The following is a 14,134-nucleotide window of genomic DNA, read 5'->3' as shown; positions in this document are numbered from 1 at the left end:
GTTTTCCTCTTGTCAAGTCAGTCCTTTCACAGGCAGTTTAAAATTTCCTCTCCCTTTATATCTGCGGCTCTCAACCCAGGACTGCATTTCTCAAGGAGAGAGTAGAAATGTCTAAAATGTTTTTCCAAGGGCATGTCAATGCATTCGAAGGCATGCAGTGGATGTTTAAATCTTAGCTCTTTAACTGAGCTGTATATACGGTTTTCTCTAAAGAAAAACAGGGCAAACAAGAAAAGAGAGGAATGAGGGAAATGTGCCGACTTGTGTCAGCGCAGCGAATCAGTCAGTCAGTGAGTGAATAAAATAAGATGCAAGTTTATGACCACAGGAGGCTGGTTGGGAGATGACATCTAAATTGATCTTTCTATGATGGACTCATCAGTGTTGTGGTGAACCACATCCAGGGCAGAGGTCACGGGCATACTCATGGGGGGCTACAATGTTCTGGTCTGACAACATAAAGAAGTGCATTTCCATTTAGCATTAAGAAAACTTGTCTTTCCTTTCATCTGCTCTGATCTAAAGAGACGGAGTATAGATTAGAAAGATGGGGTATAGATTAGATAGATGGAGTATCGATTAGATAGATGAAATATAGATTTGATAGATGGGGTATAGATTAGATAGATGGAGTATCGATTAGATAGATGGAATATAGATTTGATAGATGGGGTATAGATTAGATAGATGGAGTATCGATTAGATAGATGGAATATAGATTTGATAGATGGGGTATAGATTAGATAGATGGAGTATCGATTAGATAGATGGAATATAGATTTGATAGATGGGTATAGAATAGATAGATGTATATAGATTAGATAGATGGGTTATAGATTACATAGATGGGGTATAGATTAGTTAGATGGGGTATAGATTAGATAGATGTATATAGATTAGATAGATGGGTTATAGATTAGTTAGATGTATATAGATTAGATAGATGGGTTATAGATTAGTTAGATGGGTTATAGATTAGTTAGATGTATATAGATTAGATAGATGGGTTATAGATTAGTTAGATGGGGTATAGATTAGATAGATGGAATATAGATTTGATAGAGATGGGGTATAGATTAGATAGATGGGGCATAGAATAGATAGATGTATATAGATTAGATAGATGGGGTATAGATTAGTTAGATGGGGTATAGGTTAGATAGATGGAGTATAGATTAGATAGATGGCGTATAGATTAGTTAGATGGGGTATAGATTAGTTAGATGGGGTATAGATTAGATAGATGGGGTATAGAATAGATAGATGTATATAGATTAGATAGATGGGTTATAGATTAGTTAGATGTATATAGATTAGATAGATGGGTTATAGATTAGTTAGATGGGGTATAGATTAGATAGATGGGGTATAGATTAGATAGATGGAATATAGATTTGATAGAGATGGGGTATAGATTAGATAGATGGGGCATAGAATAGATAGATGTATATAGATTAGATAGATGGGGTATAGATTCGTTAGATGGGGTATAGGTTAGATAGATGGAGTATAGATTAGATAGATGGAATATAGATTTGATAGAGATGGGGTATAGATTAGATAGATGGGGTATAGATTAGATAGATGGGGTATATATTAGATAGATGGGGTATAGATTAGATAGATGGGGTATAGATTAGATAGATGGTGTATAGATGAGATAGATAGAATATACATTTGATAGAGATGGGATATAGATTAGATATATGGGGTATAGATTAGATAGATGGGGTATAGATTAGATAGATGGAGTATAGATTAGATAGATGGAATATAGATTTGATAGAGATGGGGTATAGATTAGATAGATGGGGTATAGATTAGATAGATGGCGTATAGATTAGATAGATGGCGTATAGATTAGATAGATAGAATATAGATTAGATAGAGATGGGGTATAGATTAGATAGATCAGGCTGTGCGATGATAGGGGCAGCAACCTTAAAGAAGAAAGGGTCTAAACCATCTGACCCAGATGTTTTTTGGGGGTCACGTTTAAGGAGCTCCTTTAGCACCTCGGACTCAGTGACCGCCTGCATGGAGAAACTTTGTAGCGGGACAGGGGATAAAGAGGGAGAAGCATCGGGGGTAATCACACGCACCAACGGACATTGTAACAATAATCCAAAGGGCACATCTATACGAGTACTAATCAGTGGGAATAGGGGACAGGTGTGTGTGATGAAAGTTTGGGAGGGATCCGTGACATTCTTGGGGTTAGACCCACTGTCACGTTCGTCATAAGGAGTAGACCAAGATGCAGCGTGGTATGTTTCCATCCTTTTATTTGGAATAGAAAACTCAAAGGGAAAAAACAATTAAGCGAACAAACGAAACGTGAAGCTCAAAATAGTGCTCACAGGCAACTATACCTAGACAAGATCCCACAAAGCACAATGGGGAAATGGCTACTTAAATATGATCCCCAATCAGAGACAACGATAAACAGCTGCCTCTGATTGGGAACCATACCAGGCCAACATAGAAATATAATTCCCCTAGATAACCCACCCTTAATCACACCCCGACCTAACCAACATAGAGAATAAACAGCTCTCTATGGTCAGGGCGTGACACCCACAGAGAGAGAACTGCTCCTTAAAGTAACTAACTTTGGCCTTCCGGATAGCCTGAGTGCACTTATTTGTCATTTGCCTGAACGATAGCCAGTCAGCTTGAGTATGCGTGTGCCGAGCCTTTCGCCAAATGCAAATCTTGAGGTGGAGTAACTCTGCAAGATCACGGTCGAGGAGAAGTGTCGCTTCTCTCACAGGTCGAACCTGTGGCTGAACCTGTTTTTAATTATAATTTTCTTTATGGGGGCGTGTTTGGCTGCAGGGGCAGTATTGAGTAGCTTGAATGAAAAGGTGCCCAGAGGTGCCCAGAGTAAAGAGTAAACTGCCTGCTCCTCAGTCCCAGTTGCTAATATATGCATATTATTATTAATATTGGATAGAAAACACTCTGACGTTTCTAAAACTGTTTGAATGATGTCTGTGAGTATAACATAACTCATATGGCTGGCAAAAACCTGAGAAAAAAATCCAGCCAGGAAGTGGGAAATCTGAGGTTTGTAGGTTTTCAACTCATCGCCTATCGAATACACAGTGGGATATGGGTCAGTTTGCACTTCCTACGGCTTCCACTAGATGTCAACAGTCTGTAGAACCTTGTCTGATGCTTCTATTGTGAAGTGGGGTCGAAGGAGACGGGAATGAGTAAGGTCTACCATGAACTGACCATGCTCTGATAATGCGCGTTCACATGAGAGGGAGCTCTGTTCCATCGCACTTCTGAAGACAATGGAATTCTCCGGTTGGAACTTTATTGAAGATTTATTAAAAACATCCTAAAGATTGATTCAATACATCGTTTGACATGTTTCCACTGACTGTTACGGAACTTTTTGACATTTCGTCTGCTTTTAGTGAACGCGCTTCCTGACTTTGGATTTGTTGACCAAACACGCTAACAAAAATAGCTATTTGGACATAAATGATGGACATTTCCGAACAAAACGAACAATTCTTGTGGAAGTGGGAGTCCTGGGAGTGCATTCCGACGAAGATCAGCAAAGGTAAGTGAAGATTTATAATGCTATTTATAACTTTTGTTGACTCCACAATTTGGCGGGTAACTGTATGGCTTCCTTTTGTGGCTGAACGCTGTTCTCAGATTATTGAATATTGTGCTTTTGCCATAAAGCTTTTTTGAAATCTGACACAGTGGTTGTATTAAGAACAAGTGTATCTATAATTCTATGTAAAATATGTATCTTTCATCAAAGTGTATGATGAGTATTTCTGTTATTTGATGTGGCTTTCTGCAATTTCTCCGGATATTTTGGAGGCATTTCTGAACATGGCGCCAATGTAAACTGAGGTTTTTGGATATAAATATAAACTTTATCGAACAAAACATATATGTATTGTGTAACATGAAGTGTCATCTGATGAAGATCATCAAAGGTTAGTGATTCATTTTATCTCTATTTTTGCTTTTTGTGACTCCTGTCTTTGGCTGGAAAAATGGCTGTGTTTTTCTGTGATTTTGCAGTGACCTAACATAATTGTTTGTGGTGCTTCGCTGTAAAGCCTTTTTGAAATCGGACACTATGGTAGGATTAACAAGAAGTGTATCTTTAAAATGGTGTGAAATACTTGTATGCTTGAGGAATTTTAATTATGAGATTTCTGTTGAATTTGGCGCCCTGCACTTTCACTGGCTGTTGTCATATCGATCCCGTTAACGGGATTGCAGCCATAAGAAGTTTTAACAATACCACTGAAAATATCAAAAAATAAGGTCCAAGCGTCTTCGATAGAGGGTATCAAGCTGATTCTATATCATTTTACAGAAGCCAGTTCATGAAAGAAGCTCATGAAAGTTTTTTAGCAAGCGTTTATGACAAATCAGGACAGGTCGTTTCAAAAAGCAGCCATTACGAACACAGACTGTAAAACAGTGATCACTAAGGACATTACTGAAAACACCAGACTGATACCTACAGTGGGGAGAACAAGTATTTGATACACTGCCGATTTTGCAGGTTTTCCTACTTACAAAGCATGTAGAGGTCTGTAATTTTTATCATAGGTACACTTCAACTGTGAGAGACGGAATTTAAAACAAAAATCCAGAAAATCACATTGTATGATTTTTAAGTAATTAATTCGCATTTTATTGCATGACATAAGTATTTGATCACCTACCAACCAGTAAGAATTCCGGCTCTCACAGACCTGTTAGTTTTTCTTTAAGAAGCCCTCCTGTTCTCCACTCATTACCTGTATTAACTGCACCTGTTTGAACACGTTACCTGTATAAAAGAAACCTGTCCACCAACTCAATCAAACAGACTCCAACCTCTCCACAATGGCCAAGACCAGAGAGCTGTGTAAGGACATCAGGGATAAAATTGTAGACCTGCACAAGGCTGGGATGGGCTACAGGACAATAGGTAAGCAGCTTGGTGAGAAGGCAACAACTGTTGGCGCAATTATTAGAAAATGGAAGAAGTTCAAGATGACGGTCAATCACCCTCGGTCTGGGGCTCCATGCAAGATCTCACCTCGTGGGGCATCAATGATCATGAGGAAGGTGAGGGATCAGCCCAGAACTACACGGCAGGACCTGGTTAATGACCTGAAGAGAGCTGGGACCACAGTCTCAAAGAAAACCATTAGTAACACACTACGCCGTCATGGATTAAAATCCTGCAGCGCACGCAAGGTCCCCCTGCTCAAGCCAGCGCATGTCCAGGCCCGTCTGAAGTTTGCCAATGACCATCTGGATGATCCAGAGGAGGAATTGGAGAAGGTCATGTGGTCTGATGAGACAAAAATAGAGCTTTTTGGTCTAAACTCCACTCGCCGTGTTTGGAGGAAGAAGAAGGATTAGTACAACCCCAAGAACACCATCCTAACCGTGAAGCTTGGAGGTGGAAACATCATTCTTTGGGGATGCTTTTCTGCAAAGGGGACAGGATGACTGCACCGTGTTGAGGGGAGGATGGATGGGGCCATGCATCGCGAGATCTTGGCCAACAACCTCCTTCCCTCAGTAAGAGCATTGAAGATAGGTCGTGGCTGGGTCTTCCAGCATGACAACGACCCGAAACACACAGCCAGGGCAACTAAGGAGTGGCTCCGTAAGAAGCATCTCAAGGTCCTGGAGTGGCCTAGCCAGTCTCCAGACCTGAACCCAATAGAAAATCTTTGGAGGGAGCTGAAAGTCCGTTTTGCCCAGCGACAGCCCCGAAACCTGAAGGATCTGGAGAAGGTCTGTATGGAGGAGTGGGCCAAAATCCCTGCTGCAGTGTGTGCAAACCTGGTCAAGAACTACAGGAAACGTATGATCTCTGTAATTGCAAACAAAGGTTTCTGTACCAAATATTAAGTTCTGCTTTTCTGATGTATCAAATACTTATGTCATGCAATAAAATGCTAATTAATTACTTAAAAATCATACAATGTGATTTTCTGGATTTTTGTTTTAGATTCCGTCTCTCACAGTTGAAGTGTACCTGTGATAAAAATTACAGACCTCTACATGCTTTGTAAGTAGGAAAACCTGCAAAATCGGCAGTGTATCAAATACTTGTTCTCCCCACTGTATCAGGATTATTTGTGAGGATAACATCGAGGAGAGTAGCCTTTTCTAGGTGTTTGGAGTCATACCTTGAGGGATTAGTAATAATCTGAGAAAGATTTAGGGAGTCCCATTGCTTTAGGATTTGGTCAGGTGGTTTAAGTATGTCCCCGTTTAGGTCACCTAGCAGGAAAAATTCAGACTTAGTGTAAGGGACCAGGAGAGAGCTTAGGGCAGGTAGGGTACAGGCCGGTGCTGATGGAGGACGATAACACCCAGCAACAGTCAACAAAGAGCTATTTGAAAGTTGAATGCTTAAAACCAGCAAATCAAATTATTTGGGGACAGACTTGATGGAGACAACCGAGCACTGAAGGTGATCCTTGGTAAAGATTTCCACTCCCCCATATTGCGTAAAAAGGTTAGAACCAGAAAGGTGAACATCAGTATTCAAAACACTCTCAGTAATGACCAACACATCTGGGATTGGAGCTGTGAACCCACACTTTCAATTTATCCATTTTAGGTAATAAGCTTCTAATGTTAACGTGCAGAAAACCCAGGCTTTTACGAGAGCTGAAATCAGTGAAGCAGATATCAGAGCACAAGTCAGAATTGGGGCTAGCAACTGTAGATGATGGGCCAGGGTGTACATGCACATTTCCAGATATCATCAACAGTAATACAATCAAGGCACAGCAGAGGACAGGGAGAGCTCTGCAGTGCTGATTTATGACATCTGAATGTGCATCAGATGACAACAAGATCATATTGTACAGCAATTTTATCTGGTAACATGAATACATATGGGGTATAGATTAGATAGATGAAATATAGATTAGATAGATGGGCTATAGATTAGATAGATAGTGGTATAGATTAGTTAGATGGAATATAGAATAGATAGGATATGGAATAGATAGACAGAGAATAGATTAGACATATGGGGTATAGATTAGAAAGATGGGATACAAATTAAATTAATGAGATATAGATTAAATAGATGGGGTATAGATTAGATAGATGGGATATAGATTAGATAGATGGGATATAGATTAGATAGGATATAGATTAGATAGACGGGTACAGATTAGATAGATGGGGTATAGATTAGATAGAGATGGGATATAGATTAGATAGAAATGGGATATAGCATAGATATAGTTGGTACAGTGAGGGAAAAAAGTATTTGATCCCCTGCTGATTTTGTACGTTTGCCCACTGACAAAGAAATTATCAGTCTATAATTTTAATGGTAGGTTTATTTGAACAGTGAGAGACAGAATAACAACAAAAATATCCAGAAAAACGCATGTCAAAAATGTTATAAATTGATTTGCATTTTAATGAGGGAAATAAGTATTTGACCCCCTCTCAATCAGAAAGATTTCTGGCACCCAGGTGTCTTTCATACAGGTAACGAGCTGAGATTAGGAGCACACTCTTAAAGGGAGTGCTCCTAATCTCAGTTTTTTACCTGTATAAAAGACACCTGTCCACAGAAGCAATCAATCAATCAGATTCCAAACTCTCCACCATGGCCAAGACCAAAGAGCTCTCCAAGGATGTCAGGGACAAGATTGTAGACCTACACAAGGCTGGAATGGGCTACAAGACCATTGCCAAGCAGCTTGGTGAGAAGGTGACAACAGTTGGTGCGATTATTCGCAAATGGAAGAAACACAAAAGAACTGTCAAACTCCCTCGGCCTGGGACTCCATGCAAGATCGCACCTCGTGGAGTTGCAATGATCATGAGAACGGTGAGGAATCAGCCCAGAACTACACAGGAGGATCTTGTCAATGATCTCAAGGCAGCTGGGACCATAGTCACCAAGAAAACAATTGGTAACACACTACGCCGTGAAGGACTGAAATTCTGCAGCGTCCGCAAGGTCCCCCTGCTCAAGAAAGCACATATACATGCCCGTCTGAAGTTTGCCAATGAACATCTGAATGATTCAGAGGACAACTGGGTGAACGTGTTGTGGTCAGATGAGACCAAAATGGAGTTATTTGGCATCAACTCAACTTGCCGTGTTTAGAGGAGGAGGAATGCTGCCTATGACCCCAAGAAACCATCCCCACCGTCAAACATGGAGGTGGAAACATTATGCTTTGGGGGTGTTTTTCTGCTAAGGGGACAGGACAACTTCACCGCATCAAAGGGACGATGGACGGGGCCATGTACCGTCAAATCTTGGGTGAAAACCTCCTTCCCTCAGCCAGGGTATTGAAAATGGGTCGTGGATGGGTATTCCAGCATGACAATGACCCAAAACACACGGCCAAGGCAACAAAGGAGGGGCTCAAGAAAAAGCACATTAAGGTCCTGGAGTGGCCTAGCCAGTCTCCAGACCTTAATCCCATAGAAAATCTGTGGAGGGAGCTGAAGGTTCGAGTTGCCAAACGTCAGCCTCGATACCTTAATGACTTGAAGAAGATCTGCAAAGAGGAGTGGGACAAAATCCCTCCTGAGATGTGTGCAAACCTGGTGGCCAACTACAAGAAACATCTGACCTCTGTGATTGCCAACAAGGGTTTTGCCACCAAGTACTAAGTCATGTTTTGCAGAGGGGTCAAATACTTATTTCCCTCATTAAAATGCAAATCAATTTATAACATTTGTGACATGTGTTTTTCTGGATTTTTTTGTTGATATTCTGTCTCTCACTGTTCAAATAAACCTACCATTAAAATTACAGACTGATAATTTCTTTGTCAGTGGGCAAACGTACAAAATCAGCAGGGGATCAAATACTTTTTTCCCTCACTGTATATAGGTTAGATAGAAATGGTATATAGGTTAATTAGATAGAGATGAGGTATAGATTAGATAGATATGGGGTATAGATTAGATAGATTGGGTATAAATTAGATAGAGATGCGATATAGATTAGATAGAGATGGGATATAGATTAGATAGAGATGAGGTATAGATTAGATTGATATGGGGTATAGATTAGATAGATTGGGTATAAATTAGCTAGGTGGGATATAGATTAGATACATGGGATATAGATTAGATACATGGGATATAGATGGGTATAGATTTGATAGATATTGGGTATAGATTAGATAGATGGGGTATAGATTAGATAGATGGGGTATAGATTAGATAGATGGGATATAGATTAGATAGATGGGATACAGATTAGATACATGGGGTTTAGATTAGATAGATATGGGGTATAGATTAGATAGATGGGGCATATATTAGATAGATGGGATATAGATTACATGGAGATGGGGTATAGATTAGACAGAGATGGGTAATAGATTAGGTAGAGATGGGGTATAGATTAGGTAGATTAGATAAATAGGGATGGATGAAAGTCTTTTGGCAGAAGCCAACTGAGCCCATGTCAGTGTGCAATGTGTACATCCCTCGTTTACCGGACCTGGTATCTGTGGAGACAAGAGGAAATGGAGGGTTCAGAATGTCACCCGGGGGAGAATTGGCCCGTGACATCACTGTGTACTTGGACTGATTGATACCCTGGTGCCTCTCTCTCTCTCTCTCTCTCTCTCTCTCTCTCTCTCTCTCTCTCTCTCGCTCTCGCTCTCGCTCTCGCTCTCTGTCTCTATGTCTCATACACACACATTCTCGCTCTCTGTCTCTCTGTCTCTCTCTCTGTGTCTCTCTCTGTCTCATACACACACATTCTCTCTCTCTCTCTCTCTCTCTCTCTCTCTCTCTCTCTCTCTCTCTCTCTCTCTCTCTCTCTGTCTCTCGTCTCTCTCTGTCTCCTACACACACATTCTCGCTCTCTCTCTCCTATTCTTCGTACAATCAATTTCTCTATTCCTTGTACAGTGCTTTTGGACAGTTTTCAGACCCCTTGACTTTTCCACATTTTGTTACATTACAGACTTATTCTAAAATTGATTAAATAAATGTTTTCCTTCATCAATCTACACACTATACCCTATAATGACAAAGCAAAAACAGGTTTTTAGATTTTTGAGCAAATTTGATAAAGATATATAAAATAAAATACCTTATTTGCATAAGTATTCAGACCCTTTGCTATGAGACTCGAAATTGAGCTCAGGTGCATCCTATTTCCATTGATCATCCTTGAGATGTTTCTACAACTTGATTGGAATCCACCTGTGGAAAATTAAATTGCTTGATAATTATTTGGAAAGTCTATATAAGATCTCACAGTACACAGTGCGTGTCGAAGGAATTGTTACAGGGGTCAAGACAGGATTGTGTCGAGGCACAGATCTGGGGAAGGGTAACAAAACATTTCTGCAGCATTGTAGGTCCCCAAGAACACAGTGGTATCCATCATTCTTAAATGGAAGAAGTGTATAACCACCAAGACACTACCATTCAGGCCTTTATGGTAGAGTGGCCAGACAGAAGCAACTCCACAGTAAAAGGCACATGACAGCCGGCTTGGAGTTTGCCAAAAGGCACCTAAAGACTCTCAGACCATGAGAAACAAGATTCTCTGATCTGATGAAAGCAAGATTGAACTCTTTGGCCTGAATGCCAAGCGTCACGTCTGGAGGAAACCTGGCACCATCCCTACGGTGAGGCATGATGGTGGCATCATCATGCTGTGGGGATGTTTTTCAGTGGCAGGGACTGGGAGACTAGTCAGGATCGAGGGAAAGATGAACGGAGCAAAGTACAGAGAGATCCTTGATGAAAACCTGCTCCAGAGCGCTCAGGACCTCAGACTGGGGCGAAGGTTTACCTCCCAACAGGACAATGAACCTCAGCATACAGCAAAGACAATGCAAGTCCCTGAATGTCCTTGAGTGACCCAGCCAGAGCCTGGACTTGAACTCGATCGAACATACCTGGAGAGACTTGAAAATAGCATGTTCAGCTTCGGTCCCCATCCAACCTGACAGAGCTTGCGAGGATCTGCAGAGAAGAATGGGAGATACTCCCCAAATACAGGTGTGCCAAACTTTTAGGGTCATACCCAAGAAGACTGGAGGCTGTAATCACTGCCAAAGGTGCTTCAGCAAAGTACTGAGTAAAGAGTCTGAGTACTTATGTCATGTTTCAGTTTACATTTTTTATAAATTTTCTGACATTTAAAGAAATCTGTTTTTGCTTTGTCATTATGGGGTATTGTGTGTAGATTGATGAGGGGATTACCATTGTCATTGTTTTATTTAACTTAGTCCTGCATGTTGGAGCTCGGGGGCCTAAGATTTTCACTGTACCCTGCAACCTCACCTGCAACACTGTACATGTGACTATTAAACACTCTGAATCGGAATCAACTCTACTGTTACATCATGGCCGACAGGAGCACTAAAACTCTGTACTGTATTGAGAAATCTGAAGTTAGGCTTGATAGGTAGACCTGGTGGATATGATTTAACTTGATTGTTTTGTCTCTAAAAATGAAGGTGTAGCTGTTCTATTGAGGTGTCTTACTGCTCTAGCTCTCTGTCTCTGTCTCTCTCCCTCTCCCTCTCCCTCTCCCTCTCCCTCTCCCTCTCCCTCTCCCTCTCCCTCTAGTCCACCAAGGTTAGGATGTATACATTGTATTGAGGTGTGTAATCAGTTTCCCATGTTATTAAATTGTGCTTACTCTCCCTCCAGCCCTCCCTACCCCCTATCTTCCTCCCTCCACCTTCCCTCTCACCCTCCCTCCCTCTCTCCAGTCCCCAGGGTGGTAGCTGTCTCCTCAGATGCGTCTGGTGGAGGACATCCCATCCTCTCTGTCTCTAGTTGAGATCTATGCCACGCTTGTCCAAGAAGGGCATCAAGCAAGATAACCCCATCTCACGCTACTACGATCGTCTGGCTACTGTACAGGCCAGGGGCACACAGGCCAGCCACCAGGTACTGGAACATACGCGCGCACGCGCACGCGCACACGCACACGCACGCGCACACACACACACACACACACACACACACACACACACACACACACACACACACACACACACACACACACACACACACACACACACACACACACACACACAGACACAGACACAGACACACACACACACACACAGAAAGACCACCTGGCTACAGTTCAGTCCAGCGGCACACAGGCCACCAGGTACAGTCTGGATGTCACGTTCCTGACCTGTTTTCCTTTGTCTTGTATTTATTTAGTTGGTCAGGGCGTGAGTTGGGTGGGTTTGTCTATGTGTGATTTTCTATGTTGGGATTTTGTGTTCGGCCTGGTATGATTCTCAATCAGAGGCAGCTGTCAATCGTTGTCCCTGATTGAGAATCATACTAAGGCAGCCGGGGTTTCACGTGTGTTTTGTGGGTGTTTGTTTCCGTGTTAGTGTTTTCACCACACGGTACTGTATAGGTTTCTGCACTTCGTTTATTTGTTTTGTATTTCAGTGTTCATTGTTCGTTATAATAAATCATCATGAGCACTAACCACTCCGCATATTGGTCCGATCCTTCTCACCTCTCCTCGTTCGAGGAGGAGGAAGAATATGACAGCCATTACACTGGAACACACACACTCCCTCTCTGACTCTAACCCTCGGTCCCCACCAGGTACAGTCTGGAACACACACACTCCCTCTCTGACTCTAACCCCCGGTCCTCACCAGGTACTGTCTGGAACACACACACACTCCCTCTCTGACTCTAACCCTCGGTCCCCACCAGGTACTGTCTGGAACACACACACTCCCTCTCTGACTCTAACCCCCGGTCCCCACCAGGTACTGTCTGGAACACACACACTCCCTCTCTGACTCTAACCCCCTGTCCCCACCAGGTACTGTCTGGAACACACACACTCCCTCTCTGACTCTAACCCCCGGTCCTCACCAGGTACTGTCTGGAACACACACACTCCCTCTCTGACTCCAACCCCCGGTCCTCACCAGGTACTGTCTGGAACACACACACTCCCTCTCTGACTCTAACCCTCGGTCCCCACCAGGTACTGTCTGGAACACACACACTCCCTCTCTGACTCTAACCCCCGGTCCTCACCAGGTACTGTCTGGAACACACACACTCCCTCTCTGACTCCAACCATTCCACGCAGACACACACACAGACACACACACACACACTGACACACACACAAAGACCACCTGGCTACAGTTAAGTCCAGCGGCACACTCCCTCTCTGACTCCAACCCCCGGTCCTCACCAGGTACTGTCTGGAACACACACACTCCCTCTCTGACTCCAACCCCCGGTCCCCACCAGGTACTGTCTGGAACACACACATACACTCCTTCTCTGACCCTTCCCCCGGTCCCCACCAGGTACAGTCTGGAACACACACACTCCCTCTCTGACTCTACCCTCGGTCCCCACCAGGTACAGTCTGGAACACACACACTCCCTCTCTGACTCTAACCCCCGGTCCCCACCAGGTACTGTCTGGAACACACACACTCCCTCTCTGACTCCAACCCCCGGTCCCCACCAGGTACAGTCTGGACGCTGCAGATAGCACAGAGAGACACGCATCCTCAAACCTGAGACGCTGCAGATAGCACAGAGAGACACGCATCCTCAAACCTGAGACGCTGCAGATAGCACAGAGAGACACGCATCCTCAAACCTGAGGCGCTGCAGATAGCACAGAGAGACACGCATCCTCAAACCTGAGACGCTGCAGATAGCACAGAGAGACACGCATCCTCAAACCTGAGGAGCTGCAGATAGCACAGAGAGACACGCATCCTCAAACCTGAGACGCTGCAGATAGCACAGAGAGACACGCATCCTCAAACCTGAGACGCTGCAGATAGCACAGAGAGACACGCATCCTCAAACCTGAGGAGCTGCAGATAGCACAGAGAGACACGCATCCTCAAACCTGAGACGCTGCAGATAGCACAGAGAGACACGCATCCTCAAACCTGAGACGCTGCAGATAGTACAGAGAGACACGCATCCTCAAACCTGAGACGCTGCAGATAGTACAGAGAGACACGCAACCTTTAAATCTGAGACGCTGCAGATAGCACAGAGAGACACGCATCCTCAAACCTGAGACGCTGCAGATAGCACAGAGAGACACGCATCCTCAAACCTGAGACGCTGCAGATAGTACAGAGAGACACGC

General features: G+C 43.1%; 1 pseudogene; it reads left to right on the top strand.

Moving 5' to 3' along the window:
• The window catches only part of LOC139569847 (transformation/transcription domain-associated protein-like), a 166,868-nt pseudogene that overhangs the window by 132,561 nt on the left and 20,173 nt on the right, over window positions 1–14,134 (top strand).

The sequence above is a fragment of the Salvelinus alpinus genome, chromosome 3 (genome assembly GCF_045679555.1).
Source record: "Salvelinus alpinus chromosome 3, SLU_Salpinus.1, whole genome shotgun sequence".
NCBI lineage: Eukaryota > Metazoa > Chordata > Actinopteri > Salmoniformes > Salmonidae > Salvelinus > Salvelinus alpinus.
The sequence above is the reverse complement of the archived record's forward strand: the minus strand, read 5'-3'. Positions and strand labels throughout refer to the sequence as shown.